At 41.2% G+C, this 12,500-nt stretch overlaps 1 protein-coding gene and 1 long non-coding RNA gene across 4 annotated transcripts in view; one reads left to right on the top strand and one right to left on the bottom strand.

Annotated features, from left to right (window-relative positions):
* atg3 (autophagy related 3) overlaps positions 1-12,500 on the bottom strand; it is a gene marked incomplete in the record, with an annotated part of 729,311 nt that overhangs the window by 324,173 nt on the left and 392,638 nt on the right.
* Positions 6,408-12,500, top strand: part of LOC108272597 (uncharacterized) — an 8,987-nt gene continuing 2,894 nt past the window's right edge. Inside the window, exons 1-5 of one of the 3 annotated variants that reach the window (XR_008397571.1) lie at positions 6,408-7,774; positions 8,607-8,649; positions 8,746-8,988; positions 9,236-9,308; positions 10,313-12,500. The exon at positions 10,313-12,500 is cut by the window's right edge and continues 1,784 nt beyond it. This is a non-coding gene — a long non-coding RNA (uncharacterized LOC108272597). Of the gene's footprint in view, positions 7,775-8,606; positions 8,650-8,745; positions 8,989-9,235; positions 9,309-10,172 lie in introns of all 3 variants that reach the window. The other 2 variants (XR_008397570.1, XR_006983388.2) reach the window with 2 other exon arrangements.

Raw genomic sequence — 12,500 nt, 5'->3', positions numbered from 1 at the left:
TATCACAAGTTTGGTGGAAATCTCATTCTGTTCAAGGGTTATAGCGATTTCAGTAAAAGTGGCCACGTGCACTTAAAACTTTTTGATGTGCCCTTATGAGGGTAAATCAAAACTTCAACTTTTTTTGCTAATTATTGATCTAAGTAGTCCAATTATTGATCTAAGAATTATCCTGCTATAGGATTATTGCATTTGAGCAAAAAACCTAGGACTACTTTGCAAAACTATGTTTCTGAAATAATATCTAATATTTAACGAATGATTTGATTGATAGCAGTGGTTCTAGAGGTAAAGTTGTTCAGAATCTGAAGATATAATCAATGATACAATAATGTGTATATCTGAAACATGGAATAATATACAATCATTTACACAGCCATTTTCAAGTTATTTTGTTACCAAAGTTACCAAGTTACCAAACTCTCCATTTTGTCCTCAGACTTAGGCTCTACATAAGTTTACCAAGTTTTGTGAAAATTTCTCATTCCGTTCAAGAGTTATAGCCATTTAAGTAAAAGTGGACACACCCACTTCAACCTTTTGATGTGTCCTTGAGAGGATAAACCTTTTTTGATAACTATTGATCTAATCCGGCCAAAGTATTGTTCTGCAATAGTTTTATATCACTTGAGCAAAAAACCTATGACTGGTTCCCAAAGTAGGTTTTTCACATTATCTGAAATATTTACAGAATGGTTTGACAGACACCAATGGTTCTTGAGGCAAATATGTTTAGAATGAGAAGACCTATCATTTGATATATATTATTTATGTTTGTTTAAAACACTGTGTTAAATACAACCGTTAACACCAACAAAAATCGTGATAATGCCAACTAGTGGACGATTTTTTTCAAACATTGCACAAACCTCTTAGACCAAGATTCAAATAGGCCCACCAAGTTTCGTTCTGATCAGCCATTAGTAACCTTGTCTAACAGCTACTGAAATTTGATTGGCCGATGACAGCAATGTTTTTCAACATACGTGAATGTGCTCATTGACAGTGATGGTAACTGAAACAAAGACACTGTCTGCAAAATAAATCAATCGGATCCACAGTTCCACAGTTGCAGCCACTTTTTACAGCTAATAGATTGTCCTCAAACATAAACATGCCAAATTTGGTGAAGATATCTCATTTCGTTCAAGGGTTATAGCCATTTATGTAAATGTGGCCACGCCCACTTCCTGTGTTTTTGTATACAGAAGCTGCCTCAAGTCGAAAGTCCAAACATTTTTTTGGTAAATTTTGATATTCAGACTCCATAGAATCGTTTGGCACTGGTTGGTCCTGATCGGACAAATAACCTAGGACTAGTTTGCAAAAGTAGGTTGTACAAAAAATCCAAGATGGCGAAAAATTTTTATAGGTGGAAACGAAATCGGAGATATACCTTTTGTTCGTCTGGTCAAAGTTCACACTGGCATTCCCCACAAAAGATCAGAAGGCAGACACTACAGCAAATATTTTTGTTGAAAAAGTGGTTTATGGGGTATGGAGTCCCAGAAAGGCTGCACTCTGATCAAGGCAGAAACTTTGAAAGTGACATTATGAAATTTTGAAAGTGCTGAACTGGGCAGACTCTATGGGGTGAAAAAGACTCGTACGACTCCTTATAGGCCTTAGGGAAATGCCCAATGTGAATAGTACAACCAAATCCATCACGACTTGTTACGCACATTGTCTCCAGTAAAGAAATGGCGTTGGCCATTGGCCACTAGTATTGGTGTTGGCCATTGGCCACGTAAATAGCATTGGCCATTGGCCACTAGTTCGGGCAAGTACCAAATGGTACATTTACATGGCCATTGGCCAATAGTATTGGCATTGGCCATTGGCCACGTAAATGGCATTGGCCATTGGCCACTAGTTCACACCTGTAATGTGACTCTGCATGCCACTAATTATTTACTCTTTGGGGTACAGCCACATCTGCCCATAGATGCATTATTTGGTAGGAAGGAGGTCTCAGAGGGGAAGCGGGACTGGTTGTCTGCTCATCAAGAGAGACTAAAGTATGCCCATGAAAAAGCTCTGGAGAGGGTGACCCGACAGAACGAAAAAACTTTTTGTCCCCGTGTTGGTGTAGGGGAGTTAGAGTACCTGCGCCATTGGCCTGCAGGCCAGAATAAGATTCAAGATCTCTGGGGTCCGCTTGTGTGCAGGGTAGTAGACATGTTAGGAACTACTTACATGGTGGAACCTTTGGACTTGCGGGGGAAAATTAAATGAGTCCACAGGACAGAGTTTCGTCCGGGTGCCGTGCCCATTCCTACGCCAAGAAGTAAGATAAAGCCACCTTTAGGTAGACCACCTGTCACTGTGGAATGGAGTGAGACTTCTGAGCCAGATTTTGTAACCAAGTGGTAAATGGTCTGCTTATTTTGTTTCTTTCCTCCATTGGATGAAATCTATTTCATGTCCAGCCAAGAATAAAGGCAAGAAAAGCTGTTATTGCCTAAGTTATCCTGGAGATCTCAGTAAGTAGCGATGTTAGGTACAAGTGAAGAGGCTAGGCGCACGCACACACACACACACACACCTGTAGACCACCTGTCACTGTGGAATGGAGTGAGACTTCTGAGCCAGATTTTGTGGTGGTAGAGGAAGTCTTACAACCTTCTTTAAGCTTGGCTTCAAACGTGCCAGGGGCTCAAGGCACTTTAGAGGTCGACAATGACAACTTTGAAGGTAGCCAGGTACAAATACCCGTGGATACTGGTAGAGACTCTGTGGAATTGGAAGGTTTTGCCCTGAATGTAGAGGCTGCAGATGAGCAGATTCAGTTATGGGAATTTGAGATGGGTGTCTTGGGTAAAACAGTCAGGAGAGTTGTGCCAACTCCAGCTGTGAGGAGAAGTATGCAAACAACTGCTGGTGTTCACACAAATCCTTTTCATGTACCCAGATCCACTTGTAATGCAGTGAGTATGAGCGAGATATGGTGTCCCAAGTGTTACCCAGTATTGGTGCTGCCTTGTTCGAAAGGGCGCCATGAGTGCTGAAATGTGTTGAATGATTGAAATGTGTCATCAAGGGCGCTCACTTATTGCAGGGGAGAGTGTAACCAAGTGGTAAATGGTCTGCTTATTTTGTTTCTTTCCTCCATTGGATGAAATCTATTTCATGTCAAGCCAAGAATAAAGGCAAGAAAAGCTGTTATTGCCTAAGTTATCCTGGAGATGTCAGTAAGTAGCGATGTTAGGTACAAGTGAAGAGGCTAGGCGCACACACACGCGCGCACTATGCATATTGAGAGAGTTATATCGCATGTAATATCTGCGAAGGTATGATGCAACACCATGTGGTGCAAGGCTATTTTTTTTTTAAATTCCTTTGCTAGTTCATAATGTTATACACTTCAATTTAAATTGCTTTCTGAGTATCTTATGTGATTTGTCATTTTCTGTGGTTTTGTACAGTGTACATCTAAAATGTTGGGCGTTTTAACTCCTGTTGATTGAAGGTATCGTGTGGTGCAGGACCTCATAATTTTGTGAGTTTTATTTCATTTTTTATTTCTTTCAAATGATGCAAGTGGGCAATATAAAGAATGTATTCATTTGTTTTATTTTATATTTTTATCTTATCAGATCAATTACTGAATAAATTCAAATCTAAGAACTCTTTAAATGTGTTCCTGGTGGTAAATCCACGGTCACACACACACACACACACACACACACACACACACACATTATATATATATATATATATATATATATATATATATATATATATATATATATATAGTAAGCCTGAAAAAGATCACAGCAATGTAAGTTAGTCATCTAACAGCAACAAGTGCTCGCCGGTGATATGCATATGATATGCATATGAAGCGTCTGTAACGGTCACATATGAAACTGTCAGGTATGGTGAATGCAAACGATTGCAAATGCAGTAAAAGGCGTTATTAAAGAGAGGCAGGCAGACAAATCCAAATCAAAGAGCAATATCAAAATCCAAAACAGGCGTGGGTCAGCAAATGGGCAATACTAGGCAGAACAAGAATCTATAAACACCAGGACAAAAACCATGAATCAAAGAACAATGAACAAAAGTCTTGGTATGGTACTTGCGGCAAAACACAGAAACACAATACTCTGCGATGTACAAAGACACACAAGGGGTTTAAATACACAAACTATTCAAAAATCAATAACAAGGAACAGGTGAGAGACCATGACACATGAGAGAAAAAAACAATAACAAGACAGGGGAGGAGACAGGACATGAATAAAAACAAGTGCCCCTCAAGGGCACTTCTTCCAAGGCACCTACAAAAAACTTCCCCTCCTGGTAGTCCTGGCCCTCTGGGCAAAATGTCCATACAGAACCCAAGCTCCAGAAACAGGCATTGTCTCTCATCTGGGCTTCTTTCAGAGGAGCTGGGAAGCTGACATGGGGCATACTGGAAGGAAGAAGAAGGTGGGTCGACGAAAGGCTTGCCATGGTCTGGTGGCAGGGCTGAGACAGGCTCGCCAGGGTTAATGGGTAGGAACCAGGCTAGGGAGGCTGCGCCATCAGCCTCATGTGTGAGCTGGACTTGGTAGGCCATGTTGTCAGCCTCCTGCTTGGGCATGGTGTAGAAAGCCTTGATTTTAGCCTTTGGCATGAGCATGGCTTGGGAGGTCACATCGTCAGCCTCAAGCAGAACTTGTTAGGCCATGCCGTCGACCTATAATTGGAGCAGAACTTGGGAGGCCATGCCGTTGGCCTCCAGAAAGAGCATTACTTGGTAGGCCATCTCATTGGTCTCTGGCGTGAGCATGACATGTGAGGCCGCTCTGTCGGCCTCAGGTGGGAACAGGACTTGGGAGGCCATGCGATCTGACTCGAGCAGGAGCAGGATTGGGAGACCTCATCGTTGGCCTCAAACAGGAGCTTGGCATAGAAGGCTGTCTCATAGACCTCAGGTGTGAGCAGGGCTTGGTAGGCTGTTGTGTCAGCCTCTGGTGTAAGCTTGGCATGGGAGGCCATCTCATCGACCTCTGGCAGGAACATGGCTTGGGAGGCATGGCTTGTGGAGGATGCTCTGCAGGGATGGAGGCCACCCTGTGGGCTTCTGGAGGGAGCTCTGCAGGGATGAAGGCCACCCTGTTGGCCTCTGGGGGAAACTCTGCTGGGGTATTAGTCTAAATAGGCAAACTAATCAAAAGGGGTAACAAGGAACAGGTGAGAGAACATAACACGTGAGGAAAGCAACCAATAACAAGACAGGGGAGGAGACAGGACATGAATGAAAACGAAAGCACACAAGGTAACATAAACAAGACTAAAGAATGCAGAAGCACGCATGGAGTGAAGGGAGCTGCGCGCTTCTGCATTCAGGGCAAGGGGGAAATCCCTGACAGTAACAGTCATGTACATAACATTATTTGGTAAATGGCACACTTATATAGCGCTTTTATCCAAAGCGCTTTACACTCTGTCTCATTCACCCATTCACACACACACGGTAGCAGGAGCTGCCATGCAAGGTGCTAGCTTACCATCGGGAGCAACTTGGGGTACAGTGTCTTGCCCAAGGACACTTCAACATGTGGAGTCACCCGGGCTAGGAATCGAACCACCAACCCTATGATTAGTGGGCAACCCGCTCTACCACCTGAGCCACAGCCGCCCCATTATTAACCATTATTATGGTTGTTCAGAACAAAGAAAGGAGATGAGTTGTTGCACATAATTAACATAGACATAATCTGGTCTAGTAGAGAAAGTTTCAAGTTATTTGTATTAATAATTATTATATCACATAAACTTAATCTTAAAAATATTACAGTTGTGACTGAAGCATCTGAACTTCCTAAACTTGTGTTCCTGCTTCAGTTAGCCGGAGTCTAACATGTTCTGTGGTCAGCAGAGCTGTTATGCTGTTACCTATCTAATGCTAACTGGCTGTTAGCCTAATAACAATACGCTCATTGAATCAAGCTAGCTCAACAAGGTAAATACAGATAACTAAATAAACGTTTAAATAAATTCTTACTTTTGGAGAAAGTTTACTCTCACTTCAAATTCTTCCAACCACTGAGACTTTTTTCTTTACTTGATCCAGCCTATTTTTCAATATATTGGACTCGCCTCATCTATGATTTGATTGGTTATCTTTCTGAAATGATAGTTTTTCATTCTGCCCTCAGAACATATTGTGTAAGTAAAACTCCCACCTGCATGGCACCCAAGTTTTTTAAATAAATAAAGTCATTTTTAAAAATCAACTTAAACATTAGCACATAGATGCAGCATACCAAATTTCAGATTGATGCAATTTATGGATCCTGAGAAAACGTAATCTCATATTAGCCCCACTCCTTTGCGTGACCACACCCCAAACTTTGCACACAAACACACACATACACACGCACACGCACGCACACACACACACACACACACACACACACACACACACACACACACACACAAACAGAAAAACATGCAAATCCATGCAAGCAGTCATGAGTTGAATTTGTTTAAACGTGGCAAAATTCGGATCGGGCGCCAATACTTTCAAGAGCCGCCCGCATAGGGTGCCAATACTTCCGAGAGCCAGCCGCTAATGGTGCCAATACTTTTGAGAGCCGGCCGTGTAGGGTGCCAATACTTTCGAGAGCCGGACACGTAGGGCGCCAATACTTTTGAGAGCCAGACACATCGGGTACCAATACTTTTGAGAGCCATTGGCGTCCGGCGCCAATACTTTTGAGAGCCGGACTCATAGGTCACCAATACTTTTGAGAGCCAGACGCATAGGGAGCCAATACTTTCGGGAGCCGGAGGCACAGGGCACCAATACTTTTGAGAGACGGCCGTGTAGTGTAGCTATAATTTTTAGAGCCGGCCATGTAGGGTGAAAATACTTTGGAGAGCCAGCCATGCGGGGTTCCAATACTTTTGAGAGCCTTCCAGATAGGGCACGAATACTTCTGAGAGCCGGCCTTTAAATTCTTTCGCAACTCAATGCAAGTCTATGGGAAATTTTCCGACTTTGAGCTTCCGTACCAGGAATCCCGGCATTCCGATCGCTTCCAAAAGTCATAGCACACCTCTCCTCAATAAGCCGATCGATTTGACACCTCACCCGCCGATCTCCGACAAATGCATTCGAGAGCCAAAAGCGTAGGGCGCCAATACTTTCAAGTGCCGGACACTAAGGGCGCCAATACTTTCGAGAGCCGGACAGATAGGGCGTCAGCATTGTTAGAGCCGTCCGTATAGTGCGCCAATACTTTTTAGAGCCGACCGTCAAGGGCACCAGTACTTTTCAGAGTTGGCTGTGTGGGGTGCCAATACTTTTGAGCGCCGGCCGGGTAGGGTGCCAATACTTCTGAGAGCCGAACAGATCGTGTGCTAACACATTTTAGTACCTCCTCAATCAACTCCACTTCTCAATGCCCATGACTTACTTTAACAGAAAGGGGAAAAAAATGCAGAGAGATGGACTATGGCTGTTACAGAAGATATGTCAAATTACCATTCACTCCCACAGTAAGTTTAATACAAACTTGTCACTTTTGACTTTTTTCACTTTTAATTTAAAATGATGCAAAGTATGGGATTATTATTATTATCATTCTTTTTTAAATAATAATAATGAAAAAATAGATTTATTACTTTAAACGGATTTGCCTCATCACAAAAGACTGTGTAAAGGATCCACACCGAAGGTGTGATTCTATTGGCTGTAGAATCAAAACTTGCTCCTGATTGGCTGGAAAAACGACAACCTGGAGCTGTTGCTGAGCGTTCGTCCCACTCTTCTCTTGAGGTGAGAGCAGTTGGGTGTTTTTAAATGTTGTTTTATAAAGCCTTGTAATGTCAAATGTAGCTCTTTATTTTAAATAAATCTAGGCTATTTATTTGTATTATAGTATAGGGTATTACTTTATATCGTTTTTGTTGAAGTTGAAGCTACCTTTATCTCTGGAATGATGTTTAAGTTTATGCTAAGTAATGGTGTACAGCTAGCCATCGAATTCTTAATTACTTATATTTTTGTGTGAAAACGTAATATGATTTATTTTCGTGTGTTTGATGGATATTACTTTCTTTAGTTTTTGGCTTGCAATGTTTAGTTTACATGTAGCCTACTGCGTGAGAAGAATTTTGGCACTTATTTTAAGCTGCAGCATCCACAGTGTTAAGGCGGTGATGTTAAATCGAGTGAAGGTTGATAGCAGGTGCGTTAGCTGGACTGTTGGGTCTAAGCCCAGATTCTCCTCCATAATTTATTTTTTTTAAAACAACTTTTTAAAACTAGAGCTCGGCCGATAAAGGCAGTTTTTAACTCCAGATAGTTTAAAAACATCCGATGATCAGGGCAGATTATATCCTGTCACTCGAGTGCGTGGAAAACACATTGATTTCGTGCTGTTTTTTTGTGCAAGAGCGCACTAATTCACAGAGCCGCTGTAAGAGAGAGTTGCGACAACCTTTGATCTCGCTGCTACGTGGTCAAGAAAAAGACATTGTTGAGAGAAATTCCTCAAATTATATTCTACATATAGATTAAATATATAATTAATTTTTAACATGCAAAGAAGCTATGCATAGTTGACTTGAGTTTAAGTTTTCCTTATGTTGTCATTATTTTTTCTCAGACTGACTGATCAGTGCACAACTTGCATTTTTCACTGCACCTTGGTCAGTATTGGTGGTTTCTTAAACAGTATTATGACATTTTCATCACATCACCATAATTGTAGTTCCTGTGACCTAATATGTCTGTTTCTTTTTCAGGTTCCTTGCGTTTTGGCTTTTTCTACAGAGAGCAGTTCATTGTTACTATACCTTTTATTGTTCTTTTATTGAAAAAAAAAAAACCTAAAAAAAACCTAAAAAAAATTGTTTACTGCATTTTACAAGTTATATTTACACAGTGTCTATTTCATTGTTGCTTGACTGTTTTTTCTTCCTGAGACTACTTTGCAGGTTTTATTCTTTCAGGCTCAACAGCTGTTACATCAGGACAGAACTTTCAAAGTATGTACCTATTACAGTGAGAATGTCCTATTAAACTTAATTTGACTAATAAATAACTGTATTTCAGTATGTCTTAGTAGCATTACTTTTGACGATTAAGAAGAAAGACATAGGTTACCTTTGATTTGAGACTTGAGAGTAAAGTCTCTATTCTTAGAAGCACTCAAATTAGTGAGTTAGTCAGATATATTTGTCAAGCATACTTTAAAAAAAATTCTTATCTTTTTTACCTCTTGATATTGTAAAGGATGCCACGTAAAGGAAATAGACCTCAGGCTCAAAAAATGCGTTGGAGAAAGGTGGACCTGGAAAATGAACAGGTACTATTGATATCTGTCTCTTGGACTACAACATGATCATTTCTGGGCACTTTAATGTTTGGGAGTAGGGTTGTCACGATTCTTCGATTAAATTCAAGTGCTCAATTTTAAAAAATGCTCGATTGCGTATCGATTAATCGACAAAATACTGGATGCGTTGCCTTCCATGGACGACAATCAATGAACTACATTATTTGATCATTTTGTAAGGCTGCATGATATATTATAACCATTTTAAAATCATGATATAGCAATGTGAAATCACAAAGGCTGCGATTCAGTTAAATAAATATGTGCTGTGGGTTTCAGAGTGAAGTGCAATGCTTTATTTACATGTGTGTAGGTTATGTGTTTCTTCCAGAGGCTACATTCACATTAAATGATTGATACAATACCCAGACCTCAATTTAATATCGATGTTATTTATAAATATTCAGCTAAATTTTCCTCAAACATTTTCTCCCAACTAGTGCTGTAACCTACAAGTGGAACTTAATTGGGACACAAATTAAGATATAACGCAGAACAATAAGAGACTGACAGCCTTCGTCACCAGTATCATTACATTTGTTCGGAAAAAATATTGAATTTCAACTGAGACTGTGTTCCACAAATGAAAGCCATGAAGCTGTGGAACAACATTAGCATTAAATGAAAGTATTTTTTCTGAAAATAAGTGATATTACATAATGTGCACTTGACTTGTGCTCAAATGCTTTTCTTTAGTTTGATTTCCCCCCAATTCTTATGTTAAAACTGTTTAGTAAAATGCTTTAGGCTCAAAAATGATGCAGTGCAATTTAATACTAATTCTGTAACACTAATTTTTACCAGCAGCCTAATTCCATGAATGACTATTTACAGGTTCAACAGCCAAGTGTCAATGCTGCTGTTGCTCAGTTTTCTGATGGATTGTGTGTAGAAGGTGGTGATAGTGCACTCATAGTTTTGTCTGTGCAGGCATCTCATTGTCAGAGTGATGTAAGGTACAATGTCTATTCCAGAAATCATCAGTGCACATGTGTAGCGCTGACATTCTTGGCCTACTACAGTGAAGGGATTCAGTTCGAGATGCCTAACCTTGATGGAGTTTTAGAGGAGGGGGATGCTTTGTATGTCGGTGTTAAAATGCAGCTTCGTGCCGAAGGAAGGTTTGGTCAGGATCATCTGACTATGGAGGAAGTACCGCTGAGTGTTTCAACGTTTAACCGAACACATCATGTGCGGAAGTCTGAAGTGATGCTGGGATACCTGAGAGCCAGAGGGACCCTTGACATGGAAGGGTGGTGGATTCCTCGTACTGAAAAACTGCAGTGTCTCTTAACTGATGTCAGTCATGCACTGCTCATTGTTGCTCCAGATTGTATTGCTGTGTTCAGAGACAGATCTGGAAGGTATGGGTTCTTTGATTCACACTCAAGAACTGCCGACAGGTTGCCCCATCCTACTGGTGTTGGTACTGCAGTCATGTTAACTTTTATGCACCTAAGTGACATGATTGACAGAATTCTCAAGCTCTTCTGGGATTGTGGTGATGAGGCCAGCTATGAATTCATGCCTGTGTCATTTGAACCGGAGCAACAATCTGGAAAACTGCCTTCACCGTCAGCTTGTGAACCAGTGTCAATGTTGGAGCTGAAAATATTGTTCCCCCAGAAGCCGAAAACCAGCAGATGATAGTTAAAAAAAATAAGCACAGGAGAAGAAAAGACATGTGTAAAGCAATTAACATTTTAAAACAATGTGGAGGACCTAAGGACACAACTGCATATCATGTCATGAGAAAGCAAAAAAAGGGGAATTATGATAGAAATGGGTATATACAATTCCGGACAAGTAAAAAAGAAGCTGTTAAGGAAAAATACAATCAGGATCCTCAATTCAGAAACAACAAGAAAGATTACATGGCTAGATGGTACAAAATGGATGAGGTTGTTCAGGCAAAGAAGAAAGAGTATATCGTGAGGAGGTACATCACGGATACTGTCTTCCAGAACAAAATGAAAGACTACATGGTCAAGAGATATGCAGGTGACTCAGAGTTCGGAGCACATCACATACTAAGATGCATTGTTCAATTCCAATGTGATTTTGCTGAAGCGTGATCCAAAGGAGTCTTGGGTGAATGGATACAATCCCAATTTGTTGAGGGCATGGAATGCTAACATGGACATTCAGTACATTCTGGAGCCCTTTAGCTGCATCATGTACGTTTTGTCATATATTTCTAAGCCAAGCCAGAGCACGAAATGAACGATTTGCTGAAGAACGTAATCAAGCGTGTGCGTGAAAAAAGCGTTAACGAGGAAGATGAAATGAAGCACATAATGCAGGCCTACTCCAAACACAGGCAAGTAAGTGCTCAGGAGTCTGTGGCACGAAGGTGCAGCTTACCGATGAAGTGTTCATGGAGCGTTGTGTTTATACCGACGGATGATGATGCGCTGGAGATGAGTCTTCCCCTTAGTGTCCTGCAAAACAAACATCCTGATTCAGAGGATGTCTGGATGTCAGGGATAATGGATAAATACAGAGCAAGGCCTCAAACACGGGAGTTTGAAAAGCTGTGTCTGGCATGTGTGGAGCGTCGTACACAGCGTGGTTTCCTGATGCCTGTTCGTGCCATAGTGAAAGCACACCAGGAGAAGTTCGAAAAACACCGCAACAAAGTGGATAAGGCTTTTGATCAGCTGCAACAGCAAGGACCATCTGAGAACGCATGGACTGCTTTTGCACCTGAAATTGAAGTGGATCGTTTGGAGTGCATGGCAGAACAAGAAGACATCAATACAGGCGACGAGAATGTAGAAGATGATATCCCAGAATATCAGATTCTGCAAGACTGAGATGGAGTCGTGCCACAAATAGAGGCACCACAATTGACTATTGAATTTGTTAGGAAGTTGTTCAGAAGTCTAATTGAGATGCAGGCAGCCATATTTTACACTGTCTGCCAGTGGTGTCAGAAGCGTGTGTGGGGACATAATCCAGAACCATTTTTTTACTTTGTATCAGGTGGTGCTGGTTGTGGCAAATCGCACGTGATTAAGTGCATCTACACTGAGGCGTCCAAGATTCTGCAACAACTGCCTCGACTCCGGGAGCAAGGGGATCTCTCCATACCTACAGTGCTATTGAGTGCATTTACTGGAACAGCAGCATTCAATATTTTTGGTCAAACGCTGCATTCCA

The sequence above is a fragment of the Ictalurus punctatus genome, chromosome 12, assembly GCF_001660625.3.
Source record: "Ictalurus punctatus breed USDA103 chromosome 12, Coco_2.0, whole genome shotgun sequence".
Lineage (NCBI taxonomy): Eukaryota > Metazoa > Chordata > Actinopteri > Siluriformes > Ictaluridae > Ictalurus > Ictalurus punctatus.
This window is presented reverse-complemented; position numbering and strand designations above follow the sequence as displayed.